This window comes from Sipha flava, unplaced genomic scaffold (assembly GCF_003268045.1).
Source record: "Sipha flava isolate LNK unplaced genomic scaffold, YSA_version1 194_pilon_pilon, whole genome shotgun sequence".
NCBI classification, from domain to species: domain Eukaryota; kingdom Metazoa; phylum Arthropoda; class Insecta; order Hemiptera; family Aphididae; genus Sipha; species Sipha flava.
In genome coordinates, this window is record NW_020272758.1 from 1,826,379 (window position 1) to 1,832,219 (window position 5,841).

At 27.3% G+C, this 5,841-nt stretch overlaps 1 pseudogene; it reads left to right on the forward strand.

The window, feature by feature from the left end:
- Nucleotides 1-405: 405 nt before the first annotated feature.
- Nucleotides 406-5,391, forward strand: LOC112681690 (annotated as a pseudogene).
- The last annotated feature ends 450 nt before the right edge of the window (nucleotides 5,392-5,841 follow it).

Below are 5,841 nucleotides of genomic sequence, written 5' to 3' on the forward strand. Positions count from 1 at the left end.
ATTTGTACTCAGAGTTTCACACGGGGGATAGTCTATAGGTTTTTAAAATATTAACTAAAGATATATATGTAAAAACCTTGTAATTTATATTTGATGTTTGTGTATCGTTAATGATTGATTGCACGTGTCATAATAATCTTACTGAAAATTATGACACTTATCTTGTCATTATTATGTCATGGTAGACTTTATCCTACAAGAACATACCGAATCCATTACGATGCAGATTATGATAAAAAAAAAAAAAAAATAATAATTTTGAGTGTTGCTATCGGGTATTGGCCGAAAACAATTCTAAACAAATATACTACACGTATCTCTATGCGATATTGAACGCATTCAGTCAATATAACCGATTTGAAAACCGCATTTGAACGTAGCTACCAGTGAAGTGAAGAACAAAGTTTAAACGGAATAACATTTCAAATATTTTGAAACATTTTCCGATTCTCGTGTGAACATCTAGCTGGATAGTGATCATATTCAATCCGAACATATCGAATTCACTAAATATTCTCGCGAGGAGTATAGAACCGGCACTGACTTTCTATCACGTAAGTATTAAATATCCGTAAGGGCACGTGCACAACTGAACACATTTAGATCACGATCACGTCTAATTGTAAACATTGAATTCGTATGCGTACAACGAAGCGAACGAATCCGAACCAGAACAAACTCGATCGTCACCTATGTCGGGAATAAGACACTCGCCCACTGTGTAGGGGTCTCGGTCCTCGTGGTTAAAGGTAATGGGTGTGCGAAACTACTAGATAGTACTGAGGTCTCGTACGATTCATATTTATGATCATTGATTTACATCGATCGATCGATATCATCGATCAACGCGTCCACAATGGTTAAATTGTGCAAAACGAGTGGCGGTTTTAAACGATAAACGCGCGCAAGTGTTGCGGTAACATTAGATCCGATTGTCGTAGGTAATCCCCGTAGTTATGTCCCGTGTACACGGTGTTTGGTTTATTATTATTATTTTTCTTTTTTTTTTTCGCGATCTGAACATTAACATAATGTGGTTGTCCTTTACTTTATATCGGAGTACAATATTTATTTGCTTAATCTCTTGTCAATATTTAAGTACATAATACACGCATAGTGACATGCCGTGCAATCAATAGTATGTGATACAAATGCTGATGACGTCTCTTGTTTAAAAGGTCGCTGAAACTTCTTACAAAAGATTTCACTCCCGTCTACGAAACTGTTCAATCCTATACATCATATTATATTACGAATGATAAAAATATTAATAATAATATCGCACAAACTTGCGTCCATCGAGTATATAAGGGACCTGAAAAAAGGGCAAAGCAGATAAGTTCTTGCTATGCAACATTGAGTACTTTCACGCTAGTGTATGTTATGGTCTGGACTTAGAACCTCAACAGTTATTAAATTATTTGGACTTAGAATATTACACCACAGTTTAAATATTAGGACTTAGAATTTCAATGGTTTATTTAATTAAAAGAATAAGAATAATTTTGAACAGTTTAAATAAATCACCTTAACCACAACTAGTATTAATTATTTAAAACATCTACCTACATCAAGCGTTGAAAATACTGAGTGAATAACTGAGATTCGATCAATCGGTTGGCACGCAACAATAATAAAAATACTGATATTTTAAAAAAGCAATGAAAAATAAAAGAATAATAATTGATATATATTAAATTCAGTAAAAAAAAATTTAAAAATCGTCTTATTGTGGTGTTACTATTTTTTCAGTTTTAGAGTAACCAATTTTGAATTAATAAGTAATGAATTCTCCAATGAATAAAATGAACAAGAACAAACAAACAAAAAAGTAAATCATTGATTAGTTTATTATTATATAACAATCCATAATTTGTAATTGGTGAACTTAAATATGGTATGTCTTTCACGAATAATTTTGTAATAACACAAAACTTGAAAATACTGATGAAAAGCAGATTATTATTTTTAATTGATTTAAATTCCATTATATTTTAAATTTATAACTATTTATAAAATATATATAGAAACGAAGAAATTCCTTTAAGTACCGTGAAAAACAATAATGAACGTAAGAAAAACCCTACTCAAGGTATAACTGAAAGCAAGACATTACTTAAAGACGGGTATGAACTAATTTTAATTTCAATAGAAGCAGTGAATGATAAATTTTAGTAAAATTTCAAATGCATCTAAAATATATACTTCATTTAGTCTTAAATATTAATTATGTGCATTTTTAAAATATAATTTAAATATATATGTAATATTAATATTTTTGTACACATCAATATATGCTTTGGTCGTTATAATAAATTACAACATTAATCTAATTATTTATTGAAAGTTTTTGACTTTTTAAAAAACATTTATACTTAAAAATACAAATGAACCAAATTATGCTCAGCATAGTTGAAAAATTCAACTAAATTAACAGTTTTTAAGTTTAGAGTTACTGTAATGGAGTCCTAATACCTTTCGTTTATATTTTTTTTATTATCTTAGTATTGTATATTTATTAGATTTTTCATAGATAAATGTAAGGATTACATTGCTTCTTTTTAATTATTGAACAGTTCAGTTGTACAGAAGTAAATAAAAAATGTCTCTGTTATTATTTAGAGCTAATGTTAATAAGATTAATGATTCTAAACCAAAGAAAAAAGGAAAGAAGAACCGTAAAAATAATGTATTGTTAAATGAACAAGGTCAAGTTACATTAGGTGGACAAAAAGGAAAACGTGATGAACCTAAATCATCCGTAGAACCTGAAAGTCAAGTTAGTGTTCCATCAGAAGTGATGAAAATTAAAGATATGGTAAAAGAAACAACAAATGTGAAACAGGAAACTTGCACCGAAAAACCTGTAATTGGGTACGTATTTAATTTTTATTGTAATAATTATTAATCATTTATATTGATACAAAATAATATATATTATATAAATTTATATATTTTATATACTTGTATGTATTTATAATTTATATGATTAGTGTTTTCACATAAAATACCAATTGTCATTAGATACATAATAATTTTATTTTGACTAGAAAAACATGTATCCATTTTTTATATAATTTATAGTATTTAATTAATTTAGATATACGAAAAGGGAAAAAAATTTACACGGTCAGATAAATATTTATTTTTTCTCTATAATTTTAAAATAAGTATAATATTTTTTTAAGTACAATTTGAAACTTACAAATTAAAGAAAAAAGTAATCATATTTACAAAATAGTCACGATTTTAGAAAACAAATCTCATTAATTTTATTAAGCCACATTGTACATTTATAATTGAATAGAACTCTGTTGTGTTACTTACACTTGTTGTTAAAAATATTTATGAAATTAGCATAAATGTATAACTTAAATTATTAATTAAATATGCAACTAGTCGTGATACGTGTTCGAAAAATGATAAGAACCGATCTCTGAATGAAAATACAATCGACGAAGAGAAAATTGATGAAAACTATGTAAAACCTATAAGTTATGCAATGGCGTGTAAAGAAACGAAACCTAGAATAGATCAAAATAAAAAAGAACCAACTTTAGAAGATAGAATTTGGTATATATTATTATTAATATAACTCAATTAATTATAGTTTTATTGTAAGTTATTTTTTTAGTAAAATAATAACAAAATAATATATTTGAGATTTCTATAATACTAAGGGATATTTTTAATGGTTGTAATAATTTGTGTAGTATAAGAAATGTTATTTATTTTAACTATATAAAATTAATTAAATATGTATAACTCCAAAAATTGCTTGCTTTTACCACTTGAGTTCGTGGTTTTTCCGGGGACTGCACAGTAATTTATATACATAATATTGATAGTAAATATACATAAATAAAAATATTGATAATTTAATCAATTTATTAACAATTGTTTTAAAATATTTTCAAGTTATTTGAGAGAAATAGACGAAAATTTATTCAACCTGTCTGGAGACGTTTCTCTTGCTCATTGTGTAGCGGAGGATTTACGAATGGGAGATGGAATTGCGATGGAATTCAAGTACAAATATCTTGCAAATATAGCATTGATCAAAACAATAATGATTTCAATTGTTTTCTAGACGTTATTTCGGTGGTATTGGTCAATTGTTTGATCAAAATTTAACCGTAGGCAATGTCGGTGTGGTATTCAACAATCGTAATGAAACGGCATTTTACTTGGTGACTAAGAAATATAGTGGTGGGAAATCTACAATGCAGTCATTATCAGAAGCCCTAAAATCTCTACTACAAAAAATGAAAGAGATGAAGTTATCCAAGTTAGGGATCCCGAAAATCGGTTGCGGATGGGACGGTTTGAATTGGGATGAGGTAAAAGCACTTATTGCAAATATTTTTGCAGGATCCCGAATAAGTATAACCGTTTGCGTCCCGTCCAAAGTAAGTGTTAGAAATTACCAAATATTTTTCGGCCATTATTTTATTTTAAAACTTTTTCAAGATATACAATCGCATACCACCGCCACAATTAAAAACGTTTATAACACCGAAAGAATTATTGGAAACGAAAGCGATGAGTGATATTTTACTGTTCATTGATATTGAACAGTTAAAAAAAGAATAATTGGACCAATGACTTGGTGGATAAAGTGAATGTTAAATATCCGTCGTTCAAGGAGCGGTAATTACATATTAATTATAATTCTACTGTTGAAAAAACATTAAAACTTATTTTAATAATAGTAATACTAATACCAAAACTATAGATTATATACCTAATTCGTAATTTAATTATTAAATTATAAATCGTTTTTAAATTCTATAATTTAATATAATCATCAGTTTGATAGATTAATATTGATGGTAAGCGATTTAAAATTATAAATACATTTTAATGTTCGAAAGTTAAAAATTTAAAAAAATTATTATCTTGATTTTGTTTGTCTGTAGATTGTTGAGAGATATCAGAATCAATCAGTTGAGTCCTGGAGATGTGACATCTTATTTCATAAACAAAGAAAGAATAAATTGCTTGTTTATTAGTCCAACGGCATATTATAGTTCACTGGAAAAAGGCTTCACAAATATGAAAAAATACATAAGAAGTTATAGACATTTTGTTTTCCAGAGTGGACCAATCAAATCAGCCGACAATTTCAAACACATATCACGCATGGTGTCGATAATGCGGTCCATCATTTACAGTTCGGAACTGTGGTTATGTGGGGATAAGGACCTGACTAAAGAAACAGAAGTTTATGATACTTACTGCAGAAATATAATTAATGAAATAAAACTTGCATCTCGGAAAGCTACGGTTAGCAACAGATCGAAAGCTGAAGATTGGAAACAAAATAATATTCCATCAAATAATCGAAAACGGAAAAATGCTCCACCAAGAAAAAATTTTCAAAGAAGATAGGTAATTTTTATAAATAAATATTGCAAAAAATTACACTCACGTTAAATTAAATTATTAAATAATATTTAATATTTATATATTATGTAGATTATATTGTTTTATAAAATATTAAAACAAAATATTAGTTATTATAAATATAAACTTAAATATTCCAATTAAAATACACATTTTGGAGAAGACTAAATAGATAAGTTTCATAATAAATTAAAGTATTCCTACTCAGAATCCGATATCAATATTTTATAATTCATTAGAACTGACCTTTTCACCTGTTTTAACCTGTTCCGATCAATATTATATTTAAAATTTTCTCTACCTAATAGCATATTTCAACTATAAATTATGATAATGTTATTCATTATGAACTGGACAACGGTCTTATTATTAAACATTTAACAAGAATTTTATTAACTCAGTATTAACCTAAAATATATTTATTTTCTAGAGTGC